The following is a 12,963-nucleotide window of genomic DNA, read 5'->3' as shown; positions in this document are numbered from 1 at the left end:
TCCTAGAGACTCAGCTCTAAAAGTATGGAATAAAGTATGTTGAGCCCCCATCATACTGTGAATGTAAATCTTCTCATGAGTATCTTGATCCTTTTTTTTCTCCCAGGTTTTAAGGCTGATACTTTTGAACTTTATAGACCCTGTTGCTCAAGTCCTCTGTGCTTAGGCAATAATTTATGGTATGTGTATCTAGACTGTTGTGTAGCAGTCTCATATTAGGGTGCCTCTGGAGTACTGGGCAGCATGCTGAGCCTTATTCCATCTATTGCTTCATGCTTAGCTGGAAGTGGTTTAGGTAGAACTTGAGAGTGCTTGAACATTTCTTACCTTATATTTCTGTTGACAGAGAGTAACAGTACATGGAAAGCATTTCAAATCTCTGACCTCTACGCAAGGTGACTCAGCACACCTTTTTACCTTTCTCTTCATTGATTCTTGTTGAATTGTTTTAACTAAGCACTGCAGGTTAGACAGGACAAGTCTGGGTTCAATGCATCTTCCTTTTTCATGTGACCTCTGTGCAGGTGGTTTATATGAACAGTCCTCACACCCCTACCAATATTCCGTGCACTGTCTGCAGAGTCCTTTCCTTTCAAGTCTCTCTCTCTCTCAGTAAGCATTCAATATTATCTAAAAATATTTGGCACCCTAACCATGAAAGCTTGTAATGAGATTATTATGTACAGAGACTTGCTGCCCAAGATCTTGCACAATAGTCACAGAACATTGGGAAAACAGGGTGACCTACTAGAATAAAAGAACTTCCAGTTTGAATATTTCCTTCCATTGGCCAATCTGAAACACTCAGCAGGATTATTCTTTAATCAAAGCTCTGTAAAGTGAAACGTGCTGCTTGTAATGGCAAAGAAGTAAGAATTTGAAGAAAAAAGCCAGGCAGTTTGCAAACCTGTGTTTTGTAACTGCTTTCATCAAGTGAAATGAGAATGCTTCTGCAGACATCCATGTTCCGGCTGGGATCTGGGGAGTGTATCTACTGGGATGGGCAGTTGGCTTTCTTTTTTTTTTTGAGGTGCAGAATATCAGGGATAACAGAATCACAGAATTGTAGGGGTTGGAAGGGACCTCCAGAGATCATCGAGTCCAACCCCCCTGCCAAAGCAGGTTCCCTACAGCAGGTCGCACAGGTAGGCATCCAGGCAGGTCTAGAACATCTCCAGAGAAGGAGACTCCACCACCTCCCTGGGCAGCCTGTTCCAGTGCTCCGTCACCTCACTGTAAAGAAGTTCTTGCGCATGTTTGTGCGGAACTTCCTATGCTGCAGTTTCCAGCCGTTTCCCCTTGTCCTGTCTCCACTCACCACTGAAAACAGTCTGGCCTCGCCATTCTGCCCCCCACACCTTAGATATTTATAGACCTGGATCAGGTCCCCTCTCAGTCTCCTTTTCTCAAGGCTGAACAGACCCAGTTCACTCAGCCTTTCTTCATAGGAGAGATGCTCCAGGCCCTTCACCATCTTCGTGGCCCTCCGCTGGACTCTTTCCAAGAGATCCTTGTCTTTTTTGTACTGGGGATAAAACCATCCTTCACCCATTTTTCTTTGGATACTAATTCAACAGTACCATACATGTTAGAAGGCTAAATTTGAGCTGAATGGAATGTGAGCCTCTGTGTTAACTGTAATCATCTGAAAATGATCCTTGTTCAGTTTCATTAATAAGGCTTGCCTAGAAGGTAAGCTTTTAAGTCCTCATTTAGGTACCTAAATATATGCGAGTATTTGTAGTACAGACTTGTATATACATAACATAGATATCATATTTGTATATTAAATATATAAATGAAAATTGATGCAGATGTTGGAAGCAACTGTAAAAATGGACTAAGGGACTACAATAAATCCCTGGTGGGTGAGAGATTTTGTAGTACTGCATCTGTTCAGCTTATCAAAAGGCAGATTAGGAGGTGACCTAATAGCAGTGGAAGGACCTTTACAGGAGGAGCAAATCAGGGAGTAAAAGGACCCTTTAATCTCACTGAGCTGATATGAGTAGTATCAACATCATGTCTTCTCAGGTGGTAGAATTACAACTGACTGGGGATTTTCCAATGAGACAGTTTTGAATTGAAACCAGAAGGTACCAGTTTAGGGAATATCTTTTATGGGAAAAGTTTCTCAAGCTCTGGATACAGTTTCAAGCCAAAAGTCTTCAGGAAGTCCAATAAAGAAAAATAGTTGTATGGGGTGTAAGAAGCAAAGTTATATGTTGTCACGGATCATAATTCACAGGAGTTATCCTATGACATGGTGAAAGAGACTTTTTCATTAGCTGAGATACCTACTGTTCTGGGGTGTATATTTTTCCAGCCTTTCCTTTTATTTTACCCATCTCCTTTTTTTTATCTTGATCTTCCCTTTCCCCATAAATAACATCTTGCAAAAGCAGAATTCCCCATAGCAAAAGTATACCCATTCAGAAGATACCCACACTATCCAGATACAGGACAGAAGATTTGTGTACGTAAGGGAATCTTAAGAGGGGAAAGTATTCCCTGCATAGCAAGCAAAAATGCCAGGGTAGCTCCATGTGCTTATTCTTGAGCTGTAATTAGAGTAGAAAGCTTACAGTACTTCTGGTGCTTGCTGCTGTCTGTGAGGCCCCTAAAGCAGATGTTAGAACATGAAGTAATGCTAGCATTGTGATTTTGTTTACTCAAGGTACCAGTTGCACTCTGTGGGACAGACAGTGTTTTTCAGTTACAATTTCCTATTCAGGCCTCTTCTTCAACATATTATTTATGCACCAGTGTTTCAACAGACATCTTACTTCTGCCACAATGTAAATAAGGCAGTTAACTTGTAAATAAAATATTGATTGACCTAGCAGGAAAGATTTGAGTGTGTATCATATAATCGGTTTGAGCCAAGAATAGAGTGTGTATGACAACAGAAGTAAATAAAAATTACATGGTGTTTATATAAAACAGGTGGAACATTCTATGAAGAACAGAGACCAATTCTTGTGAGAATACTGTCAGCAAATCTAGTTATTTAATGTATAAAACAATGCATGCAAAACAGAACAGATCTTGATCTTAAGATCAACTTTTTTTCATTTCAGGAGAGTCGTGAGCAATAAGACTTGTCATCTGTAAGCTAACAACTATTATGGGATGATGGTTTTTTAGAAGAATTTATGAATTATAAATTTTCTCTTTTGACGTTGACTTAGAACAGATTAATCCTGTTTCTTATTACATTAAACAAGGAGTATTTCTTGGTTTTGAGGATTCTGCTGTTGTATCATAATTTTCTCCTTCCTTTAGAAAGATACGCCGAAAAGAAATAGTTTGTTAAGGCAGCCAAAAGTAAAGGAACTCTGCTGTGCTCACATTGATGTTTTGCTTGAAAGGCTTCTTATGGACAGAACAATGACTGGAGTTACTAACAGCTCATTTCAAAAATGCAGCGAAAAAGAATTGCCCCAGTTACAGTCAGCTGGATCAGCAGTTAAATATTCAGATTCTTCATCAGACAGTGGCATTTCAGTCAGCTTATGGGAACTACATATGTATGCCTAGATGTCAGCAAATGACAGCCGAGTGTCTTGTCTTCACCTTAAGGAGTTTGAAGCTACCTTGTATTACCTTGTACTTGTTACAGCCTACTGTCTGCGGACTGTTTCCCCAGGTTTCTCTTATACAAGGTAGTTTGGCAGATCTGATTGCTCAGCTACATGTGTTTTCCCTAAAACAATTTATCTGTTGCAAATATTTCTGTTTAGTAGTGTCTGCAACCCTCGATGCTTAAAAATCAATAAGCTTGAGCTCCTAGTGTTCCAGGTTCATTGGTTCTCTGCAATGTTTATGATTCAGGAAAATGGTTAGCATAATTTATATACACCAGTTTGAATAGGAGACATCATCTGGGAATCCTCAGCATGTCTCTCAAAGGTTTGTTAGTGAGGAGTATTACTTCTGTGGCAAATCAGGCTTTAACACAGCATTGTGTTTCCTCCTGAGTACCGCTTGGAAGCATGCATTTTAAATTGTGGGCGGTTAAGATCCATACAAGGAGTTGAGTATCATGCCGTGTAAGTGGGTTCAGCTTCACTGCCTTGGTAAATTTCAGCCTGTTTACCTTCAAGGAGAATCTAGCTTAGGGATTGTAACAAAATGATATGCTACTTCCTTCTTGTTTATACACACAATTCAAAACAGTACTGGATACTGTTCAGAAATAAATGTTCTTTATATCATCACAAGTGCTTTATTTTAAATTTGCATGAAAAGAAACTTGCTGTGGGATCACAGGATACTTTAAAATCTGCTTTGTGAATGAAATGAAATCTCTAGATGTATGTGTTTTTATTTGTGTTTGGTTTTTTTTTTTTTTTTTAATAAAAAACCAGAAAGGGGTATCTTATCAAAAGAGTATGAGTACCCAGAGTTTAATCCTACTGGAATCACCCCTGGCATTTTTCCTTCTTACAGCTTTTTTTGCATACTCAATCAGAGAGTACACATGGCAGCCTCTTTTGAGATTGTTGAGAGTTTTCACTTGTCAGTGACAGAATGTGGCAGGAAATTTTCTTTATGCCTGCACCCTTTCTTTTATTCTTGTCTTGCTCTTAGGTTATCTTTCAGGTTACTCCTTAGTTATCTTCTTTCTTCTGAATGCCAGAACTCATCTTCTACTGAAGTTTGTCAAGTTATCTTCAAAGTAGTAGTCCCTGGAACTGCCATATTATGTGAGTTTAGAAAGCATAATAAAATCCTCAGATTCAGTTCAGTAGATTTTTTTTCCCCCACTGATTTTTAAGATTGTCACAGGGTAGGGGAGATCGTCATCCTTTTTCTTTTTTAGCAGTTTTCTTTCACATCCATGTCAACTTCATTTCCATAGCAGATGATAATTGATTAGTCTACTATTCAGTTACTTGGGGAAGAAAAGATATTTACCCATTTCTTGTATACTGTTCTTCAGTTACTACACTTAAGAAAATGTAGTGGCATACCATTACCATGTTACAGGATTCACATAAAGGGCCTGAGTGATCTTGTTAGCTTTGTCCATGTTTCAGAGATATTCTAAACTGACTGAGAGACCAGAGCAGAAGGATAATTTCTAGGATTGCTTTCATTTCATGCTTTCGCATCTCCTGGTGAGAAAAAGAGGCCGGATGGCCTTGAGCTGTGCTTATGGTCAGTGCAACTGCCTGTGATTTTGGGCCAGTGGCTTAGGAGCGTGTGCATTACCAAGCACCTTGGTATTGCTACAACTGTCTGACTTTGTTTCATTCCAGAGAAGTTGAAGGTATCTGTTAGATCTGTATTCTTCCATTATTTGACCACTCCATAAATCAGAACAAATCATATTACTTTGTCAGAATTTTACGTTAAATACATTCAAAACAGATTTCAGAGTACTGCATTGATGGCCAATGTATAAGAGAGAGGAATGGATTTCATTTTTTTTTCAAACCATTCTCTGAAAGGGAGGTAGAAGGAACCAGTATAAAATGGGAGCTGCTAGGTTTCTGATATTTGAGACAGGATCTGCATCTCTGGAAAGTAGATCTGAAGATCTGCGTGAACTCAGATATAGCATTTCTTGTGTATTTGTTATTCATATAGCTAACAAGGCAGAGTTTATCTGGGGGTGAGCTTGAGTGAGGTGGGGTCCCTTGTCACAGTGAAAGTTGCGAAGTGGCAATTGCTCTAGAAAACAGAAAAATAAAGGATATTTATGCTTCTCTGCTTTAAGAGTATTGGGATTATATCTACTTTAGTGACTGCACAGTGGTCAGGCTCTTTGGTAGTAAGGAGCTTATAGCTAGAAAAACAAAAAAACACTTTAAAGCTCACATCTGAAAGGTCTTACAATGTAAGTAATGGCTATTCTTCATGAGTGAAAACGTCCTCGAGGGAGGCCAGATGTTTATCTTCCTCCTTTCTTGTCTGTGTTTATGTCCTTTACCTCATTGGATCAGGCTGAATGTTAAGAACAAACTCAGTGAGACAGGGATAATTCTGGTGCTGCAGTGTGCGTTTATTGAAATACTGAAAATAGTCTACATGGCTTTTATGGAGGATTATATTTCTCTTAAATGTCATGTTTTCCATGAAGTCTTTCTAGAAGACTTTCATTGAGCTCATCTCTTGTAACCTCTAGCAGCATCCCAGCCTCTAGTTGCGCAGCTACCTCTCTCCCACTTGTCCCAAGGTGACCTTCGCATGTTCAGGACTGTGAGCCTGTATGTTTGCAAGTGACATGTGCATTAGCCTGGGGCAGATCATGGTGTAACAGATGAGTGAGTAGAAGCAGGCTGTATATTTAGTTGTGAGAGAAAATGGCTCTGACATTACCACACTGTAAGTGTGCCTCAGCTTGATCTGGCACTGCTCTATTTCTGATAACCTGTGTTCAGAGCTCAGGGCTTTTTAAAAACAAATGCAGCTTAAATTTTCAAAGGTTAATACATTAACGTGTCCAAGGGTTTCTATGCATTTTTGCCTTCTCTCCTTTTTGTGTCACCTTCTTTAAACTCACAGTTTTGGCAAATTCTTTTTTTTTTTTTTTTGCATTATGAACAGGGAAAGTCGGCAGTTATTTGTTCAGGGCTAGTGGAGACTGCCAGCATATGTCTTACTACTTTGCTGGTGGGTAATTATCTTTATAGCGCAAGACTTCACTCCAGCTGTGAGATACAATCCAAGCAGGAGAAGTCGGGTATGATTTCTCATGGTATGTCAGCTGTTTGCTTCCTTTCCAGTAGCATACTGTTTTCTCTGAAGAATTCTGCACGTATTCATGCAGACCCGTTTTTAACATTAAACCAAAGCTACGTATTCTCGAAGTTCCTTTCTTCATAAGCCAACTTGATAACTGTTTTGATTATTGAGAATTACACACAAGTTGAGAATTTGTATGTTGGAACACGTCTAATCCATTAGAGTGGCAACTTTGCTGAGGAGTGTCTTGAGGAACTCAGAACACTTTTTGTGTTATCTGAAGCTTTTGGAGTGTACTGGGAAGACTTATGAATGAAGTATTTGAATATCCTGAGACATAAAAGGGACTATACACTCTGATTTCCAAATGCTGGTGGCAGTTCAATATATAAACACACATTTATAGAATAGCAAATTTGCAATTCCAGAGACTGAGACCCCTTCTCTGGTGGAAGGATTGTGATCTGTCAGCTTAGGAACAGTAGGGGGATTTGGACGCAGGTAACTTCTGCAAATGAGATGCAAAAGAATGTATTTGGTACATTCTCTTTAATGCATACATTAGCTTTAGTGAATTTGAATGTTTCATTCCCACATGCTCAGGCACATGGTGCATGTGAATCCAGAGCCCTTGTCACCAGAAAGGTTCACAGAGAATGTAAGAGCAATGGTTTCTTGTTCCATTTTTTCCGGTTTGCATTATTCCAGTCTTAAAGTGCTCTAGCTTTTTGTCCCAGGCAGTGCCCACCTAGTGGATATGAGTGCAATGTGGAATTTGCTATTCTACTTCTGTTTTGGGGAACTGTCCTGGTGCCATTTTGCTGGATCCATGAAGCTCCAGCCTGTTGATGCTGGTTGAGACACTGAAGATATGATATTTGGTTCTAATCTGTTCTACTGATCTGGTGGTTGTTCTGGAGCTGTGCTTAATATGTCTAGAGTACAGATTTCACTTATAAAATCTGCAGTTATTTTCAATTGGATAGAAGTGTTACACTTGAACAGAAATGCAAGTCTAAGCTGTGGTGAAGCAAGAGAGAGAGGAGTTAGCAGCCCAAATCAGCAAAGAAGTCTTCAACAGTAGGTAAAAGCAGAAAACTCATAACAATTTTGCTAGCTCAGATTTAATGAACTAGACGTTTGCAGTCCATTTCAAGTGCTGAATATTGGAATAAATGACCTATCCTGTGAAACTACTACTACTACATTGTGGCTGAATATCAGTCATGCTGCTTTCTTCGTGAATGTAATGTCATAGCTGTGCATAAGTGTTTAAAAACAGCATAGAACACTGAACATGGAGAGACTTTTGATTAACCCTCTAAGTTGACAGGCTCTTGTTTATTTGTATGGGATAGTGAGGTGGTATAGATATTATAGATACTTTATTTTATTTTGGTTGTTAACAAATGCGCTTTTTCTATCTCCCACTAAAATGTTATTTGAGACTTCTTTCAGATTACCTGACAAATTCTAAGTATTATGGAAGTTATGGTTTAAAAATTGGCACAGGGTCTTTCTAACGCGAGGCTTGTTAGGATGGCTTGGTGACTTCCTAACATGTTGTAGTTAATACAAATTTATGATAATACTTGCAGATAATGAGTCAGAACTCCTCCGAGTTAGGAAAGTGTGCCTTCAGTACTTATTTTGCAAAAAGCTTTGTGTTTGTAGACTTTAAACATTATTGGTGTATTTAAAGTACAGAAACTGTGATATGTATTTTGTCTTTGGGAATTTTCTGTTCTTTAGGAGATGGGAGAATATCGTGGGTTTTTTTATAATTGTAGTGTTGGATTTATGTATTATGGTGCCAAAATACATTTGTATACATCAGTGCCTCCTGTACATGGTTGTTTTCCTCATCAACTGCTGTCTATTTCAAATGATCTTTGCATATGTCTTGCAGAGAATGTAGGGTGACTGTGGTTGGTTTAAAATACCAACCGCTTTGTAGTCCAAAGGATGATGTCTTAAACTGACACAATCTGTTGTCTTTTTTCTCTTTAATTTTGGGGGTTAAAGGTGAAGCAATAACATAATTTTCAAAAAACATTTTCAATGAAAATAATTTTTCAGCTTTTAGCAGCCAGGAAAAAGAAAAAAGGCAAAATGAGGAAGTCCAAAAAACTTTACTGGGTTGGGTTATTTTAGTACTGAACTTGACAGTTTGTTGTTTGTTTTTTTTCCCCCTATAATTTGATTTAGTACACAGGGACCTTCTCCCAAGTCATTTATTGTCCAGTGAGGTAGAGACTGTTCTGCAATATAAAGGATGTGCAATCTTTGCTGTCTAGCATAACTATCGTAGAGCCACTGTTATGTAAACCCCAGATAATTACAGGGTCTATTTAAGAACTGCATTATAAGTGTCATTGTAATAACAAGGGAGGACCAGAGCAGCCTGAGTTAGCATAAGTTTGTCGTAGGGGTGCTCTGCAACTGCAGAAAAATTAAATAAAGTAATCTCACTTGTGTATTGCTGCTATATGGAGAACATCATTAGGTGCTGTCATTCATTCAGAAGTGTTTCTGTAATGAGTTCTTTAACAAAGGTTGCAGAAATGACTGAAAGAAAACTGAATATCCCTTTGTTCCACTTAGGAAATTGCAGACAGTTACTTTTGTGATTCTAGTGAAACAATAATACCCTGTTAGAAAAAAAAAAAAAAAAAAAAAAAAAAAAAAAAAAAAAAAAAAACCCACACCACCAAACTGGATCTCAGGCTAGAAATGTAATTAAAATGATAATAATAAAAGAATGAATTGTAAGACTAGTCATTTTCCAGCTCTTTGGCTTCTAAAAGGAATTTCTTGGTTGCAAGACGATGCCTGCATGGCTGCTGTTTTAGCTGCAGACAGTATATTCCCTGCGCATCGTTCATGTCCATTTCCCACAACAAGCAGAAGATGCTGAAGTGTTGAGTTAGCTGTCAAACAATCTTTGGAGTGAGTCAGGCTCTTACTTGGGCTTACGATCTGGATGTCCTTGACTCTGCGCAACTCTTCCCCCTGTCAAGTACCTTATGTTGGCTAGGGAAAATAGTGACAAGGGAGACAGTAACTGAAAAATAAATCTTTTGAGCATCCTTCTTAGTGCTTTTCATGTGCATATTGACACTGACATTTCAGTGTCTTATGCCCATTTATTGCAACCGACCAGGTACTCAACATGGGTGGATTGGACTACTCTTAGAACTGCTCAGCTGTCAGGTTAGTCAGTATGGCAGGGCTCCTCTGGCTTGCAACATGTTCGTAGTATATGCGTCTGGCTGTCCCCAGCTGTTATGTCTTTCACCTTGAGGATGTGGTGCAATTGCAGAGAAGCTACAGCTCTAGGGAAGCTGCCCCAAAAGGTTGGGTTTTCACTATTTGGTGCGTTAAAGCAAAGCGGTACTGCTTTTGGTTTACACTAATACAGTGGGCTGAAAATCATTGTGGAGCTTCTGTAGGAGGCCCAGTAATTTCTGGGAGTGGCAGGAGGGCTGCAACTGTTTCAGATATCAGCAGCATCTAACTCACTTCATTACTCCTGCTGAATTTGCTGTTTGTATATTTGATATATGGCAAAGGAAAGCTAAGAAACTTGAAATGCTTTTCATTGTTAACTAGAAAGTCTGGTAACTCGTGTGCAGTAAAGCAGCCAGCTCAGTGTTGAGGAGAGTATAATTTATGTGTACCACAGGAACAAGAGGGACATGGCTGTGTAATCTTTTGGCTCAGGATTAATCTCATTGGGAAGCAAAGTTAATTCTTTACTGCAGGTTTGCTGTTCACATTTCATAAGAGTTCAGGGGCTGTAAGTCAAAAACTAAGTATAGTTAATTACATTTGCATGTAAATTTTTGTTGAACAACTTACCTAGGAACATGGTTAGTTCTCTGCATCACCCCCATCTTTTAATAAGTGTTAAGAAAAAAAGCCACTGTTGCCTGGCATAAGAAAAAGGGTTGGTGATTTGGTTCAGGAGACCAGATGAGGTGGCTATAAATGTTTTCTATTTTTCCCTTGCCTATCTCCTTAAAAATGACTGGAGACTGACATGAAAAAGAATAGGAGAAGTTTTCCCAGAAGGCAAAACCCAAGGAGATTTGATCTACTCAGCAAGTTTTGGTACGGTCCAGACATACCTGATAGATTGGACTCCCTTCCAGATGCTGGCAGGCAAAACAGACCAGTGAATATTGCCAGGACCATACTGTTTGTGCTGGGCTTCATCTAAGCAGTCATCTCCTATAGGCTTTGTGACATACTGCTGTTGTCCCTGCAGGAAAGAACTTGCATTGACAATGTTGTCAGCATGATCTCATCTCCTTTTCTCCAAGTTTATTTTGATCACTGCAGGATGAACCAGGGAAGGCCTTCAGAATAGAACCAGTTGATAACCTGTTTAGAGAGACATTTTCAGTTATGCCAAATGGGCTGCTGTGGCTGTGTGATGTGCACAGATCCGTAACATCTCGCGTCAGCTGGCTTGGAGGCTGCTGACAGCCTTCTGTACTTTTCCAGAAACAGTTTTCCTTCAGGCTGCTGGGTCTCTTGTTGTGTGCCTTCCTCAGCTAAGGCTTCATTGTCACTCTCTGAGATGTGTCTACTGATGCAGTGAATTCCAAGAACCTGCTACAAGTGACTCAAAAACAGCGTTTCTTCACAGAGAAGTAGATTGAGATCAACATTATACGTATCCCCTTTTATCCACTTTGGCTTTTGAAGATTTTCTTCTCTTGGAGGAATCACTAAAAATTCCTGCTACTGCACAGCAAGTATTAATGGTTCTGTTGACTCAGACATGCATAAATTAGTGACAGAGCATATCCAATCTTTCTGAGAGTTTCTTGAGCCTGCGCAGTGAGATGAGGTTGTTTTCCACTTGACATCTAGGAGAGCAGTTCTAATTTAATACAGACTTCTCCAGCATAGTAGTTTCACCCCATCAAGTATACTGATATTTAGCAATTTGTTCTATAAAGTAAAATGATGCAGTCTGCAGCACTTTAAGGTTTTTAGATGATGTTTGGACTCTGCAATCAAGTTGTGATTAGATGGTTTACAGCAAGGAATCACTCTGACAGCTGCGGTTTTGTGGCTATAGTGGCAGGAACAAAGATAGTTCTCAGCAACTCATTTTGTGACTGTGATTTTGCTGTGTCTGATCTAGAAGACTTGATAGAAGTATTAGTGCAGCGGGCACAATTCTTTGTCCTGTGCATTCTTTCTGTGACTGTGGGAGTTTGTCAGTTTTGTACCTGCATAAAATCCATCATTAATAGCAGTTGAGTCCTCTTTTCTTGCATACTCTTTATTAACACAGATAGATTTTTGGGCCAAGGGCAGGGTGAGGAAAGCCCTGTCATGTCCCCTGTTCTTTACACACAAGCAGATTCCAACAGGAGAATGTAGTTACTCATATCTTGCTGTGGAAGTTCTCGTTCTGATTTAATTCATCTTTGTCCTGTTACCAGCATCTCCAAGAGAAGATTTAATAGTAGTCTGACTGCTTTGTTCTTGTTTCATATAGAATAATATCCTGGAAATTTTAACCTTGTAAAATTAAAAAGTATATAATTTTCATTCAGAGATACGGGGAAGATCTTATTAAATGCTGCTATTACAATTGTCACTTGACTTTCTTTTGGGTTTGGGTGTGGCAAGACAATGGTAATGACTCTTGAGGTTTAAACAAAGATGTCTCTTCAAAGGAATTTATGCAGAACCTTTAAAAAGACTTTTGGAGTGATGGATTTTTGGCCACATCACCTTTTTTTGGAGTGTAAGGTCAGATTTTACACTGAATATTTTGTGTTCTTGCTTACTTGTTCTTTCAGAAGGTGGGTGAGAGAAGACAGAGAGAGCACCCTGGAACTCCCCAGGTTTTTTAGGATGATATTTTTGAAACTTCTTGCTCCTTGGTGAAACCTCTTGATTTATCCAAAATAGAGTATTCCTGCATGTACACATTTCATCAAAAATATTTCTATGTTCTGCTGATTCCTCAAAATTGGATGGGAAAAAAAATACCTTGGTTTCAGTCCGGTTCTTATTGGGAGTAGCAAGTCAAAAGAGAATTCATAATAGATCTTAGAGCTTTACCCCCTTGAAATAGGTAGTCTCTTAACTTAGTGGTGTCTCTAATTCATGATAATATTGAAGTATTCTTATAAATAGGCTGCTTCATTCCATACAACATAGCAGAACTGAATGACTGTTAGCTTACATTTCATTAAAAATCAGAACTACTGAAAATAGAAGCATGCAAAGCATGAATTAAAA

The 12,963-nt window shown here is 38.9% G+C and overlaps 1 long non-coding RNA gene across 1 annotated transcript in view; it reads left to right on the top strand.

Annotated features, from left to right (window-relative positions):
• Positions 1-12,701, top strand: part of LOC128080607 (uncharacterized) — a 105,858-nt gene extending 93,157 nt beyond the window's left edge. Inside the window, exon 3 of the long non-coding RNA XR_008206799.1 lies at positions 12,519-12,701. This is a non-coding gene — a long non-coding RNA (uncharacterized LOC128080607). The remainder of the gene's footprint in view (positions 1-12,518) is intronic.
• Positions 12,702-12,963: the final 262 nt, after the last annotated feature.

This window comes from Tympanuchus pallidicinctus, unplaced genomic scaffold (genome assembly GCF_026119805.1).
Source record: "Tympanuchus pallidicinctus isolate F22 unplaced genomic scaffold, pur_lepc_1.0 scaffold2, whole genome shotgun sequence".
Lineage (NCBI taxonomy): Eukaryota > Metazoa > Chordata > Aves > Galliformes > Phasianidae > Tympanuchus > Tympanuchus pallidicinctus.
This window is presented reverse-complemented; position numbering and strand designations above follow the sequence as displayed.